This window comes from Sylvia atricapilla, chromosome 4 (assembly GCF_009819655.1).
Source record: "Sylvia atricapilla isolate bSylAtr1 chromosome 4, bSylAtr1.pri, whole genome shotgun sequence".
Taxonomy (NCBI): Eukaryota; Metazoa; Chordata; class Aves; order Passeriformes; family Sylviidae; genus Sylvia; species Sylvia atricapilla.
In genome coordinates this window covers 92,443-108,549 of record NC_089143.1, presented here as the reverse complement: position 1 = coordinate 108,549, position 16,107 = coordinate 92,443, and positions in this window count along the sequence as shown.

The following is a 16,107-nucleotide window of genomic DNA, read 5'->3' as shown; positions in this document are numbered from 1 at the left end:
CAGCCCCGGCACAGTCCCGGCACAGCCCCGGCACGGCCCCGGCACAGCCCCGGCACGGCCCCGGCACAGCCCCGGCACGGCCCCGGCACAGCCCCGGCACGGCACAGCCCCAGCACGGCCCCGGCACGGCCCCGGCACAGCCCCGGCACAGTCCCGGCACAGCCCCGGCACAGCCCCGGCACGGCCCCGGCACGGCACAGCCCCGGCACAGCACAGCCCCGGCACGGCCCCGGCACAGCCCCGGCACGGCCCCGGCACGGCCCCGGCACGGCACAGCCCCGGCACAGCACAGCCCCGGCACGGCACAGCCCCGGCACAGCCCCGGCACGGCCCCGGCACGGCACAGCCCCGGCACAGTCCCGTCACAGTCCCGTCACAGCCCCGGCACGGCACGGCCCCGGCACGGCACAGCCCCCCCGGCACGGCCCCGGCACAGCCCCGGCACAGTCCCGGCACAGCCCCGGCACGGCCCCGGCACAGCCCCGGCACGGCCCCGGCACGGCCCCGGCACGGCACAGCCCCAGCACGGCCCCGGCACGGCCCCGGCACAGCCCCGGCACAGCCCCGGCACGGCCCCGGCACGGCCCCGGCACAGCCCCGGCACAGTCCCGGCACAGCCCCGGCACGGCCCCGGCACAGCCCCGGCACGGCCCCGGCACAGCCCCGGCACGGCACAGCCCCAGCACGGCCCCGGCACGGCCCCGGCACAGCCCCGGCACGGCACAGCCCCGGCACGGCACAGCCCCGGCACAGCCCCGGCACGGCCCCGGCACGGCCCCGGCACAGCCCCGGCACAGTCCCGGCACAGCCCCGGCACAGCCCCGGCACGGCCCCGGCACGGCCCCGGCACGGCACAGCCCCGGCACAGCACAGCCCCGGCACGGCACGGCCCCGGCACAGCCCCGGCACGGCCCCGGCACGGCCCCGGCACGGCACAGCCCCAGCACGGCCCCGGCACAGTCCCGGTACAGTCCCGGCACAGCCCCGGCACAGCCCCGGCACAGCCCCGGCACGGCACAGCCCCGGCACGGCACAGCCCCGGCACAGCCCCGGCACAGCCCCGGCACAGGCACGGCACGGCACAGCCCCGGCACGGCACAGCCCCGGCACGGCCCCGGCACAGTCCCGGTACAGTCCCGGCACAGCCCCGGCACGGCCCCGGCACAGCCCCGGCACGGCACAGCCCCGGCACGGCACAGCCCCGGCACGGCCCCGGCACAGCCCCGGCACAGCCCCGGCCGCGGGCGAGGCGGGGAGCGGATCCCGGCGCTGCCGGGCCCGCAGCGGGTGGCGGTCGCTGTCTCCCGGCCGGGACGTCCGCACTCCCCCAACCCTCCGCTCCCCGGCGCACGCTTCCCTGTCCCAGCACGGGGGCACCATCCCTAGAGAGGAAACGAGCCCGGTCGCTGTCCTGGCCGGTGGTTTGGGCTCCCCGGCATGCCCCTTCCCCACCTTCGGGAGACCTTTCCACGAGTGAAGCATTCCTTAGCCACATCCAGACTACCCCACCAAGTCTTATAATTCCTTATGGTTTTGTTTCTTCCAGTGACTACACACGTGTAAGTAACATACAGAGTGAATGGCTTTGACCCTGCCGGGTCCAAACGCCTCTCTCTTCACTCACTGTAATCCTGAGACACTTTGTGTCTTCGTGGTACTGAAATGTGCAGCAAGTGTAAGGTTCGTTCCTAACTTGTGTAACTTTTTCCCAGCAATTTAATATTTTCTCTCCTCTGTGTTCTCGATCACCAGCTGCCCATGAGGCTCAAGGGAGAACTCAGCAAACCTGAGCAAGGTGCAAGCAGAACTGGATGAGTCCTTGCCGGCAGTGCAAGGCTGAGACCTGGGCTGTGCATCAAGGCGGTAGGTGGCTGCTGAGCTGCAGGTTCTGGCAGCAAGGTGCTGGTTGTGATTGTGAGAAGGCAGATCTAGGAACTTCACTCCTGTCTTCTATAGGAGCCCTCAAACCCACAGCCAAACCGAGTCTCAATTCTGAAAACAGGGCTTGGGTTTCTGAATGGAAAGTGGCTGTTGGATACCTTGGTGGTGTGAACTGTGGGTGGCCTCAGCAGCAACTCTCACCTTGCCCCAGGGAGGAGGGCGCCATGGCACCTGGGCCATGGGCAGTGAAGCATGGGAATGCACCAGAAAGACAAATGACACAAAGAAAACTACTGTAGAGAAGCTGAGGCAAGAGCAGAGGCAGAAAAGAGATGAGTGAGAAGGGAGCAGGCAGCAACCACTCTGCCAGGCAGCTGCTACAGCCCCAACACTCCATGTTGTGGAGTTTTACCTGCTGCTTCTGAGCTCACATCAACATCCCCTGACATATTTGTCCCCCATAAACTCTTACCCATTTGGTTCCAATCTCAATCAAATCCTGTGCCACTTCCCAGCTGGCTTCATCCAGTTCCTTCTCTGGGTTTCATTCAGTGCTGTCACTGTACTGTGGAAGGTCAAAATTACCACTATCCCAAAGAGTTTTACAAGGAAACAAGTAGTATGAATCCCATGTTTCCAAAGGGGAAATCAGAGGTTAAATAAATTATCCAGAAACACTGTGAGTCATTTTGAACCAGGAGCAGAGAGTATTAATACTCAGTTTGCTAGCCTCTAACCCTTCCCAAGTCTCCAGCACAGCAAAATCTCAAGAGGCCCCTCACTGCAGCAAGGAATAGTTGTAATGTTGCTGCTGTCAGGATTTCAAAGGAGCTCTTTTATTAAACTTTGCAAGAGGAGCCCCCTGGCACCCTCATTGTCCTCCAAAATGCCTCCCAAAGTTCAACTGAGCCACTGGTTTTCTGCTGAAAGACCTAGTCTTAGTGTGTTGAAACTACTGTCATGATCTTGTCATATTCATGTTATTCTTACCTTGTGCCTTCCTCCTCTGCATTATATCAGCCTTTTATCTTGCCCATCATACCTGCATTTCAGTTCTCTGGGCAGGGCTCACCTTTGTGTTGCTTTTATGTGGAGCACTTCACACTGACATCTCAACTGCTGAGCAGTCACCAGGTAACTTCAGGGCTTGGATGAGTTTTCATTTTTATTCCTTCCTGTAGAACAAAGGAGCCAAATTAAGCCCTTTAACTGTTTTTAGGCTTTTGCTCCAGATTCATCCTGAACACTTGGATGTGGAGCCCCGCACTTTGGCTACAGCCCCCAAATCCCAGCTGCTAGCCAAATCTGTGATCCTTCTGCTGCCTCTGACATAAACACATGTTCAGCATGGCATGTCTCTCAGCCTTTGGTCATGCCATCAGTATAGCTCTCTCCATTAGCTGAGCTCTTTTTCCCTTCAGGACTGATTTCTAAAGCTATTGGTGTGGAGGAACATGCCACACAGTCATTTTCCTCCTCCCTGCAGTAACGTTTGTGGGCTGTCAACTTCTTCTCTACCCCTGGCTTGCTCTCCTGTAAAGGCTAGCCCCCAACCTGCTAGTCCTCTCTCACCACACTTTCAACACTTTTTCTTCATGCCCCTTCAGGCCTCTGTGCTCACAGGCAGGACCTCCCTCCTCTCTCTGTCCCTCCACCTTTCCTCTCCTTTTCAGCAAGCTGCCCCTCTCTGCAGCTCGCACACATGGCAGTTTCACACTCAAGTGTGATGACAAGGCAGTGAAAGAGGGCAAGCAATAATTTGTCCAACACCTGTCAGATGAAGCTGTGGCACAAACCAAAATACACTGTGTGCTCAGGGTTAGGTGCTGTCCCCACAGAAGCCAGTGCCAGGATTGCCTAAGCAAGATCTTGAGAGCCTGGATAAGAAATGCCCAGGACCAGGGGATAGGCTGTGGACAACAAATATGTAACTGAGTAAACTGTTCCACTGGTCAGCATTCATTACTTCCCTTTTTTTCCCATCTCCTTATTAAGTCAAACATTTTTTATCCTCAGAATTTGGGGTATTTGGTTTATTTTTGTTTATTTACATTTTTGTGCTTAAGGGTTTGGTGTTGAGTGGCATCACTTTCCTTTTCTTTCACTCACTTCGAGGGACTTGTTCCAAGATATCAACATCTACAGCCAGACTAAAGCCCATCCAGTATTTCCCAGTAGAAATACAAGCAAGAAGACAGCCTACAATCTTCTTATGGCCAAATTATGAAAACGGGTGAAGTGGAACTCCTAAGTGCCTCTGAAGTGTTTGGAAAGGGAGAAGTTTACATTGCTAGCAGGATGAAACCCCTGAAGGTTTAGACATGTCTCTGAAATGCATTAGTGGTGCAGGAGGTCTACAACAAATTATGTTTTTCATTCTGGGTGGGAGCAGAAAGCCAAAAAACCTGACAGAGCTGTGTTCTCTGTACTGACCCATTGCTCAGGAGTGGCATCTCTGTCTGCTGCAAACATTGCCTCATTAAACATTTTCTGGGAAAAGGGTATTCCTCCAGAATTCATCCAAGACCGCAGAATGGAAAAGCAAAGCTGAGCTGGAATACATAGTGACTGTGCATCCCTGAATTGTACACAATAAGGTAAGTTACAGAATTTCACAGCCTATGCAGTATGTCAGCAAGTGATCTGCTTCAGATGCAGTACTCAGGCAGTACATCAGCAAGTGCCTTCCAGGAAAGGTTTTGAAAGACTATTTCCTATCAGAAAATTATTTTAAAACCTCTCTAGTCATTTTATACGACTAGAAATGATGCCTTTCCTCTCAGTATGCATCCAATGTTGCCACCTGTCAAGACAGTCCTGGACACTTCCCAGCCCAGTTGTCTCACTCCCAGGAAGAAGCTTCTCTTACCATTATGTGGGTTTTCAGGTGTTTGAAGCATGTTTGGCACAAAACCAGTAGCTACAGGATGGTCTTTTAAGATATTTCTGACAGGATATTTTTTAACATATCTGCATGTGGAAGGCTGACTGAAGCTTGAGACACTGGTGGTGCAGTCACACAGCTCAGTGTAACTGCTGTTGTCAGAAAGGGCACTGACTGCAGCCCTAATGAGACCAGAGCCTGCAGACCTCGATAATAAATTTTGAGAAGTGTTACACTCTCCTCCTGCCCCATTTGAGACTTATGTGAGCCTCTCCTTATGTGAGCTAGGCTCTCCTGGACATGGAGTCAATGTAAACTGGGCCTGGTTTTCTGCTGCAGGTGTGCAGAAGGGCCAGCAGCAGGTGTGTTGGTAACACTTGGGCTGGATGCTGTTCTTCTTGTCATACTGTGAGAAAAACCAGGAGCAATCTTAGAAGAGTGAATGCTCTAAAATAGCAGGTTATGAACAGTGGCGAGGACCTGCACCCAAGGAAAGCGAAGTGGTGGAAGGGGCACACTAGTAGTTGTTCCTTAAAACTTCCCAGAAATGTGGCATCCCTTGCAGGTAAACATAAGTCTACATTCACCTAGTTTGTGCCACAGGATGACATTTATTTGCCACTAAGAATTCTTAAAACACTGTCTTGTTTAGCTTCACCATTTTGTTTTGGTACCCAGTTTTTGCAATACAGGGATAATAATACTTCTCATGTTTGTGAAGTCCCTTGAGGCCTGCTATTAAAAATCAGGAATGGCCATTTCACTGTTTCTGCTCTGGTAGGAGCCAAGTACTTCTGTGCTCAGTCGTGTCCTGCATCCTCCACCAAAAAGCCCTGCTCAGAAGTCCTTGCTCAGACAGTGTTCCCAGTGAAGTCAATGGGAGTTTCCTGCGTGAAGAGTGATGAGCTGGGTCCAAACTAAACACCCAACTAATAAACAGAGCAGGAAATAGCTGACTGCATAATTTTAAGCTCTGTGCTTTTACCTGACTCAGACACGCTGGCATCAAGAAGGATCCTGGGGGCAGGATGCGACCCAAGGGAGGAGAGGAGATCCCAGGTTATGGGCAGGCGTGTCTATCTTCCTCTTCAGGAAAATCTTTGGCAACAGTGTTAAACCTTTGCAGCTAGGTGAGTGCTGTTGGGAGAGGTTAGCTGGTAGGTAGACTATTACCTATTGTCTGCTTAACAATAGGCTACACATAGTGGGGAAGTTACAACTGACTAGGAGGAAAATCACCTCCCAGCAGACACTGAAAACAAGTTCCCATTTTACTCCCAGAATATGAGCAATACAGGGTACAGGTTTTTCACATTGTAACTCAGGTGCCTATGTTTAGACATGTAAATAACAGCGCTAAAACACCTGGATTGGAACGCCCTTTAATTTTATTTATGGATGAATTTGCAAGGAGGGAAACAAGACTTGCAGATGTTTTTGAAGCAAAAAAATGGTGTACAGCTGACAACAGCAGCATGGGTTAAAGGAGCCAGAATAGATTTTCTGCACAGGAAATTCTTGACTGTAAAATAATAGAGGCAAGAGAAGGGTATGTTTATACCTTGACTTTCTAATTTATTTTTTTCTAGAGATGTTTTTATGTGCCTTCCAACCTATATTTGTGTCTTACCTACTATGGTATTGATGATTGCTTTTGGCCAGATTACAGTCGGACACTTAAGGTGGGGGCTTAGATGATGCATTTGGCCAAGACAGGATTTATTTTAAACTCTGCAGTTTTACTCTACTGAAGCCATAAAGGACGCAATACTTGGAGGAAACACACAATTTTAATTATGGAAATGGCACACCGTATTTTTGCCTTCAAAAATATCTGCTTGTCACGTTGCCTTGCAAGAACTACTGAAAACACATTGAGGCAGCTCAGGCACTGACACACAAAAAGAGCTAAGGTTTGTTTTTACGATTCCCCTACCAGTAATGGAAAGAGCTTGTGAATGAAATGGCCATCAATTTTCATGAGTGCTTTGGAAGAAAGAGCAATAAAATCTATTTCTCCACCATTTTTCATATTTCCTTTTACAGCCTGTGGCCTGAGCCAGCCTAGCAAAGGCATGTGATTGATCCCTGGCAGATCTTGTATCTCCAAATTAATGACGCCAAAGTCAGAGCAAGGAGATCAGAAGTTCTTCCCCAGCCTTGGCATAATCTGAAATTTCTCTGCTTTGAATAGAATGCTTTTCTCCTACCCTTCCCATGTAGTGCAAGGCAAGTCCTGTCAGTGCTAAGGGTAGTGCAAAACTGCACTCAGAACAAAATTCCAGTGAGATACCTAGGGCCCTAAGAGTATGCAAATGTAAATGGCTTCCATAGGCAAAGCGAGATAAAGGGAAGTCCTTGTTCATGTAACATGCATGGCCAAGAGCTCCAACCATCCTGGCTCAGTTCTCCTGCAGGGACCCCATTAGACTGTGGGCCAAAATGAGAGAATGATGGCCTGTGACTCCATGCTTTCATTTGGAAAGTACATTTTGTACCTAAGCATGAAAGCAAGGTGGACAGAGCTGACCACTTCTAAATGGACAATTAAATGAACTCTTCTACCTTCCAGAAGAATTTAATCAGGATCTGCTATTACAATGCCCACCTGGGGTAAAAAAAACCAAAAACCAAAAATCAAAAAAACATGAATCTGTGCCACAAGGCACTCTGCAAATAGGCTGATCAGCCCACAGGGTGAGAGAACCAGAGCTGGGCAGGGCTTTGTAAGCAGCCTTTGCTCTGCTCTGGTGGCAGAGCTGTGCATGACAAGTAGACATTGGTCTGAGCTGAACAGCTCTGATGTGAGCTTGAAAACAGTAGGAATACCACATCTCTAACTCAAACTGCAGCTATAAAGAACTGCATTGGTGGGAAGCATGCATCCATCCCTGCAGACAGAGGTGAGCGACTGTCACTGGTGCCCACTGGCATGGGGGGAGCTGCCATGAGGTGCTTGAAAGACAAGCTGATGAATGTTGGCCTGTCTGAGAATCCCTTGGCAGCACAGATCTTAGGAGGCTTTCCCAGATCACAGGATGGGGAAGCTCTACGGTCATTTGTCTTGACCATTTTTGGATGGCAGCTTCTCTTTCTGCCTGGGCAAAGGGAAAGTGACCTGTGTTGCTGGTTTCAGGTGAAAACCCTTTGAGATTCTGCCACGCAGACACCCACCGATACACAGCACAGGGATCCAATATATCAAGGTACAAGGAGGCTCCACCCTGCCACAGCTTTCCTGCTCTTCCTGCCGGGAAGCACAGGCTGAATGATGGCTTGTTCTGGGCACCCAGCCTGTGACATCTTTCCACTTTCTGTGCACTGATCCACCGACCATGACCGAGTTCAGAAAATGTCACCCAGGCTTATGGCCTCCTTCTGGGCCCTTCTAAACCAAGGGCTTGTCTGTCCCACCCACAGAGCTTTGCAGGAAGAGGATTCTTACAATCAAGCATATGCAAATGCCTGTGGGAAGTGGAACAAACTGCTACCATGGGCTTTGCAGGTAGGGAAAGGCTGGAGGCAGCAAACAATGTTGGATAACATGCCCACTCTGGGTTTTGATTCTCTGCTCTTCTTGCTGCTTCTCCAGCCACTACCAACCCACCAGCATGCTTTTAACTCATCTATGCCTTTTCTTGATCAGGATACCAATTTTTGGTGTTTCCTCACTTAATACAGATGCCTCTGGGAAAGGACAAAGTATCCCTGAGAAATAAATTACCATAATGGGTTTTTTCTCTCTTTTTCTTTCACAGAAATTTTTTATTCAGTTTGCTTAATTCAACAACCTTCTTTCTTTTCACTTCAGGCCTTAAGTTGCTTGCCATTGATGAACTAGTTCAGTTAAAGCCATGTTTGGTTTACAAATATGAGAGTAACAGGCACCTTACAGCTGCCTACAATAAACAACTATTACTTTTAAAAACAGACCAATACCTGTTACACTGTGTTGTGAAATGTTCCCTTTTGCTCTTTTAACTGAAGGGTGGTGGAATAGCCCAGCAAATGCTCATGTGAGCAGGGAGGGAGGTAACAGACCCCTTTTCCAACAGCACCTGCTACAGCTCTTCCAGCATTGGTTTTGTGCCCATCAGATGAGTGCCAAGAGCCGGCACACGTTCAGGTTAGGGTGTCACCCAGCCATCAGCTAGCTTCTTCACTCCTCCATCATCTTCATTTCACTCACAGCAAAGAGACAAATATGAAGGCTGATGGGCTAGATGCTCACCTTCAGGCCCCTTTGGAAACAAGGAATCAGTGAAAGGGGTGGTGGAGTGCATGTAAGAGAATTTATTCCTGCTTTAATAGCCCTTCATTATAGCTAAGCCTTTTGCATAAACAGCAATTTGGCTCGCATCTCCTGAACATTGCTCCCTTGTATTAGACCTCCTATAATAGCTGTAATTACAGTTGCAAGCTCTGCTTTTATTTTATGGGAGCTGAGGTAACCTTGCCCAATGTCCCAAGTGCTGGTCCTCAAGCACAGCCATGTCTGTGAGGCAGTGTCTCCAAGCAGCGGGATCTAATGGGTGAGTCACAGCAAAGACCTGCCAGTTTCCTCACTGGCCCTGCCTGCTCTCAGGACTCATCTCTCCTGCAGGTAATTATAAGCAGCCACTCTCCTGGTAAGTGCTAAGTAGCTAAGTGCTACTCTCCTCTTTGCCTCGGCTTGTCAGGATTAGACATTTTAACCAACGACCCCAGTTGTCATCAATCTCAATATTGAGTGCACCAAGATCATACAGGCACTTCTCTGTGAAGACAGGCATTTATGAACTATTTGTGAAACCATTTTAGCTGAAGAAGACAGACAGCTCTATTTTGTGCCTAATATTGTCTGACAGGTGTGGACACACCCTGGGATGACTTTCTTGTCTTCCCAACTAGAAGGTCAAGAGTCTACATTTGACAGACAATCGCCTTTGGCAGTCCAACAAAAAATGAAAACACAGCAGCATCCAGAAAAAAAAAACAACAACCCCCTTTGTAAACTAGATGTGCCAGATTTAACATTTCCCAGAGCTTAATTCCTTTTAAATTTTGTAGCTCCTCTTTGAAGATTATCCATGGAGCCAATGCCAGGCTAAACCAGAAAGTGCAGCTTTTGTTCTATCAGCCATTATCAGCTTACTGTTTTAAATATCTCAGGCATGACGGGCAGTGTCTTTCCTCTCTCCTCTCCCCTCCCTCCATTTTCATGCTTTCCCTAGGGACCCCTATGCAATACCACCATGCGTTTCCCTGCTGTCTCCAGAGTGCAGCTGAAATCCACCTGGGGGAGAAGAGAGCAGGGACTGACCTCAATCATGGCAGCAGTGCTGTGGTTCTGGGGAGAGATGCCAATTCCACCAGGATAAGAAGGTCAGGTTCAGAAAGGAAAGTTCACCAAAAGATCTAGAGCTCAATAGGGGGATGGTGAGACATATCAGGTAAGCTCTCCTGTGTTATTTCTTCGGCAATGCACATTTCAGCAACTAAATCTGAGCCCACTCCATTGGCAAGTGTCAGACCCAGGAGAAAATAGTTTCCTGCTAAGATAATAAAGATGATGCCTACAAAGGAATTTTATCTTGTTTTCAAAATGAGTTTTCCTGTTGGTATAAAAATGGACACATCACTGCTTCATATCTATGCAAAAGAGAGCTACATGTTAGTACCCAATAATCAGATCCTACTTTGTAAGGAAGAGGTGGGAGTGAATAGTTTTTACCATGGGTTTCATGGGAAGAGCTTTGCCGGGTATATGTTAAATTTAGAAAAAAAAGCTCCTTAGGCTTTTCCTTCTCTTTGCCATAGGAAATGCTGCGAGTTACAGACCCAAACAGACACCTTTTGTACTAACTGCTTCTGCCCACTGAAAGGGCACATTCAGAGATGCTGCAGCAACCAGCTGTGGTCAACCCATACTTGACTTTTTGACCCTTTTTGAGGCCAACCTACTACAGCTTTGAAAGGCTGGATGGTTTCCAAGAGGATCACTGGAGGATCACCGACCCAGGCATTGGAAGGGGGGAAGGAGAGAAGAAATGTTAGAATTTCCTTGCTTCCTTTTTAGCTCACACTAACTCATTGTACAAAACACTTAAGGCAGTGTACCTGGAAAGGCCCCTGTGCAGAACAGAGCTGGAGGTAACCCTGCTCCAGCTGGCTGGTGGCTGTGGCAATCCTGCTTCAGCAGCTGCCACTGGATGATGCTGGATGGAGGGGAGCAGGAACAGTTGGGTTTGCTGCTAATCTGAGCCTCAGCAGCTTTTGTTTTCAAACTTGATATTTTTGATACTCAGAGCAATGTGCATGAAGTCCATGGCCACCTGTGGGGCTCAGGCAGAGAGCACTGTGTCTTGCCCCTCATCACAGCTACAGAGCTGTGGGCAGCCTTGGGGGAAACCTGAAAGTGCACAGCTGACAGCAGAACATCAACAGGAGCACCCAGCAGGCACTGAAAACCAAGGATGGAAGAAGTTCATTTGAGAATGTCCTGGCAGACCCACTGCTCTACCAGTGCTGGTTTAGGTAGTCCTAGGAGTCTGGCTTCCATTCATTAACTTCCTCTTCTCCATTGCCAAAGGATAAGAAGGGGAGGAGGGATGCGGCATCCAGGCCGGGATAAAGAGGGGAAGGCTGGATCAGTGCTCTTATTGAGGCTCCAAAGCAGGCACGAGTACTCCACAGTTGGCATCATCACTACTCCTGGTCTACAGTCCCCCAGAATTCCTTGCCTAGTCCTCTTTCCAGGGCCTGTTAGGTTTTTCTTTCACGCTGTTTAACCACTGCAGAACCCAGCATTCAGTTTTCCCCTGCATTAATCTTTTGATCACATCAGTTTTCCTTCCAGCCTGTGTGGATAGGGTAGAGGAACTCCAAGAGATCCTGACTGTGGTTTTCAGGAGACAGTCATTGGTTTTACAGCCTAAGAAGGCAGGTTAGTTCCAGTAAAGTAATGCAGCAGAATTCAAACAGTGTGCGTTTGTAGATCTCTTCACATGGATAAAGTAAAAAAACATCAAATTGATTTACCTAGAAATAGGACAGCAATCACAAGCCAAAGTTCACCACAATGACTTGCATTACAGTAACAAACACAAAGCTAAATCATAGCTGTACATCTCTATTTCCCTTCAGAAAATACTATGTCCCCTGCCCATCATGGATAGCTCGTAACTGATCATGCATGTAACCAATGCTGGTTTTCCTCTAGGAATCTAGAAATCCCAGGTAAGTCCCATGTGCTCTGTTCAGCAGTGCACACTCCGTCTCATGGAATAACCATGGCACAAAGAACATTGTGCCAGTTCTCCCCAGGTGCAAATGTGCACAGGTCCTTTCTAGTCAGTGGAGCAATATCACATTGCTCCTGCAAAAAGCATGACCTCTTAGGGAAAAATAACTAACCCGAGAATTAGAAAAACGTTTCTGTTACAATTAGCTGGTGTACACAGTAGTACACGGCTGAAGGGATAAGAGCATTCCTCTCTCACTACCTAAAAACTCCTTCACTGAATTCATTAATCATCCTTATCAGCATACCTTTTGTTTATGGACTATAAGAATACTTGAACTAAAAGTTTCTCAAGTCCAAATCCACTCTAAGTGATGAGTGTATTTGAGGTCATAAATTAATGCAAGCAATTGTTATGTTAGCCACATGAAAGTCTTCAGTGGAAGAGCAAGAGTGGACCCCAAGAGAGAGTGAGATTTTACTAAAGATAACTTTTCTCTGACCTCTCTACAATCTCCTGGCTAGGTAAATATCTTATAAGGTGTTTATAAGATAATTTTGTAGTAGACAGAAAATTGGCTTTTTTTTCTGTTAAGAGGAGGGTGGTGCTTGAAAGCTGGATTAAAATAGCTTTATTTTGCTTTATAACTTCCTAATGTTGGTGCACACAGAAACCATTGTATGGAAAACCAAACAGGGAGCATTCTGATATCTTTGAGTACATTTCTATTCTTCCCTCTGTAGTTATCGTATATACTTTGATATTTATTATTGCAAGTGTAATAATAGATGTCAACTATTTTGAGAAAGCAATCCATTACTGAGCACATATGTCCCAGTACCAAGCTTCCAGGAGACGCTGAGGTGGGATTCCTGATGTCAGTTACAGAACAGAGGATGTACATATCTATACACTTGTAGGGGCACGTATGTCCTTATGCCAGCCTTACAACTGGTGACACTGGAGGACAAGGTCCTGGCTGCTGTAAAGCAGCTCCATGGTTTAGTTTACACTTTAGGGCTGGAGCAGGCAGAGGTTGCAAGACAGCCACCCCCACCTCGACTGGTGATGAAAACAGGGGTGAAGAAGATTTCTATTAAGCCATCATTATGGCATCTTCACCTAATGGTGAAGAAAAATCAGGCTAAGATCATCCCAAGGTGCAGGCTATTGGAATATCTTCTGTGTGGGACAGGAAACTGAAATATAGGGGGTTTCATTTGGGTATTCATTCTTGTTTAACGGGAATTTATTTATTTCACTGGCATACATAGGTATGAGTACATACACATGCATGCATATATAAAAGCTACGTAACAAGAACTAACTGGATTCAATATATTTCAGCTAATTACTTTTTAGAACAGTTTGGAGAAATGAGTAGTTTAAATACTGGTTAGCAAAAAAAACAAAAATAAAACAAAACAAAACCATCCAAAAAACAACAAAAACAAAACAACAACAAAAAATCAAAACCAAAACCCAAGCAAAAAAACAGCAAGTTCAAGATTTACCCTTACCTACTTTGAAATATTATGAACCCCACAGTAATTGCTAAAGAGTACAGATAAGATAGAAAAGTTAAACTTTTGTATGCAAGATGATTTACGTGGGGAAAGTATGTGCATGTTCTAAACTAAAATACTGTTGGAGGAGGAACAGTTAGACTTCTAGAAAGATTAACTGAAACTTCAGCCTTAAGGTCAGCTTTGAACAGCCCAATGGAAAAGCAGGCAAAAAAGTGTCACCAACAAGGTTTAATTTACTTTCCAAGTATAAATTTCTGACTCTCAGATCTTCCATCCTACTGGCAAACCAACATGCATAGTTAACATAGTTTTGCATTAATACAACACATCCTACAAGAACAGCCATACAAACTTGATTGTCTTTGCATAGTAATGTGTTCCACAGCAAATTATACAAATTACCTGCCATGGAAAATTGGACATAATTTTCTTGAAAACAACTAGAAAAAAGTATTTATATTTTGTTCAGGTAAGAAAATTAATAATGTCTTGAATAAATCTTTGGGTATTTTGAACTTTTATTCAAATACATAAATTAATGGGTTTACTTCTCCAACACTTGCAATCTCTTTGGCAGAAAAACACTGAGACATGTAGAGTTTTTGTTTCCTAAAATCTTGTTCATTTCTACTATTATTTTTAACATTTATTCCTTATCTATCCCAAATTAAAACAGCTTCACAAAGGCTGCTGTCCCCATATCTCGTCCTGCTGCACTGCAGTCACAGCACCCACCACCCTCTGTGGGGTAAACGAAGACAAGTCTCAGAGTTGTATAAAGATTGGAACTTCCCTGAGCCCTGCATCCTGCCTAGGTATTCCTACAACAAAAGTGTGCATATGCACATTCCCACCATGGGACAATGCCAGGCAGTGTTCACTCCTAGTCTGAGGGAGCTCTCTCACAGAAGGCTTTAATCATGGAAATACACGGGCACAATCTCACAGGAGTTCCAACATGATCTGCTGTAGAAACAAAGTAAGGGTTTTCCCAGGAGTACCTTGCCCTGAACAAGCAAAAAGCTAAGGCACGTCTGGCATCCAAGGTGCCAAGGACATTCCAGCCAGACTTCTGGGGCCCTGGAAAGGCAGAGACCAGTTAGTTCCCTGACTAAATGCAGAAATCAGAGTTCATTTGAGAGGAAATCTGTAGAACATTTTGAGAAAAAAGTGTGTCAAGAAGTACAATAACATACAGAGATAAAACAGAAGGCCCCAGTGCCCTCTGGAAGCCAGCACCAATTTGCATGGGCAAGCAAGCAAGCAGGAAGGCAAGTGCCTGAGTGTGAAGGGAAACTTCAAGCAATTTTCCTGAAAAGCACTGAGCTCGTTCCTGTTGAGCCATCTCTGGGAGCAAAGGTGACTTGCATGGATGACATCCTTGCCAGTAGAGAATATTGCTGACATCCTTAAGTAGAGAACAGCTGGGATAAGTTTTGACCAGCTTGCAATAAGTTGAGATGAGTCTGTATCTGTGTTACCTGAAGTCAGCTCTCTTTTACAAGCAGAGAGATGTAGCCCAGCTATATGCTAGCCCTTAAACTAGCAGTATTAAACAGTTTCTAGGTGGCATTTAACACTTCCACTAGGTTTCTTCATCTCTAGGGTCTACTCCAGCAGAAAACTCAAAGCAGATGAAACTGCTTTTCCCCTTATCTAGTTCTATCAGACCACAGTATTCAGAACCATCCCTGCAGAGAGCTCTAAAGAAACTACTCTGAAATTATTTTACACATTATATAAACTTATCTTCTGAACTTTCTTTAAGCACAACGATTAATTGGAATATACACTTTTTTATTGACAACTCACTTTACAGCTACTCAACAACCATATTGCTGGTGAGGTAAGCAGTGTTATAATCATGAACTATTTTACAATTCAGTGTGGCGGGGCAATAGGACAAAGCCATTGGTGAGCAAGAGCTGCCCCAGTAGCCCATTAAGCCACATGTCTGTCTGATGCCCTGAAAGCTGAGATGTGAAGCACTCTGCATGGGCACCCTGAATCTGAGAGCTAAACAGTCACAAGTCCTGCACCGTTCCCTATCCTCCCACTTCAGTTAACCAGGTAGCATGCCTAAGCCTTGTAATACACCAAAGGCTGCTCCTCTAAGCCCCAGAAGTCTCTTGTCAAAACTATCCCTGGAGGAGGATTGGGAAGGGATTTTGGTAGAAGATAGCCATGTTGCTCTCCTTTAGCCTAGCTTCTCCTTTGAAAAGACAGGAAGGAGTTCATCATTTTTAGAAAATGAAGCGGCAGAGGAGGTTTAAGGAAGGAGCTGCATTTGAGATTTTTTTCTTCTTCTTCCTACTTTAGACACAGTAACCTCAAACCTGAAGGAGAGTCCTAGCAGAAGTATTCTTACCCTGAAGGGGCTTCCAGTCTCCCAGGTGAAGGCAGTGAAAGCACAAAAACAACTTGTTCATTAGAACATGCAAAAAGGAAGCTGGTAGAACCTCAAACTCCTCTATAAATCAACAATCTGAGAATACTTCATGCAAGACCCTAAAACTGAATCTAATACTAAAATCTTCCTTTTAAATCTTCACTTTCCCTTAACTTCCTGTAACTAGAGTTTGGTGGTTGG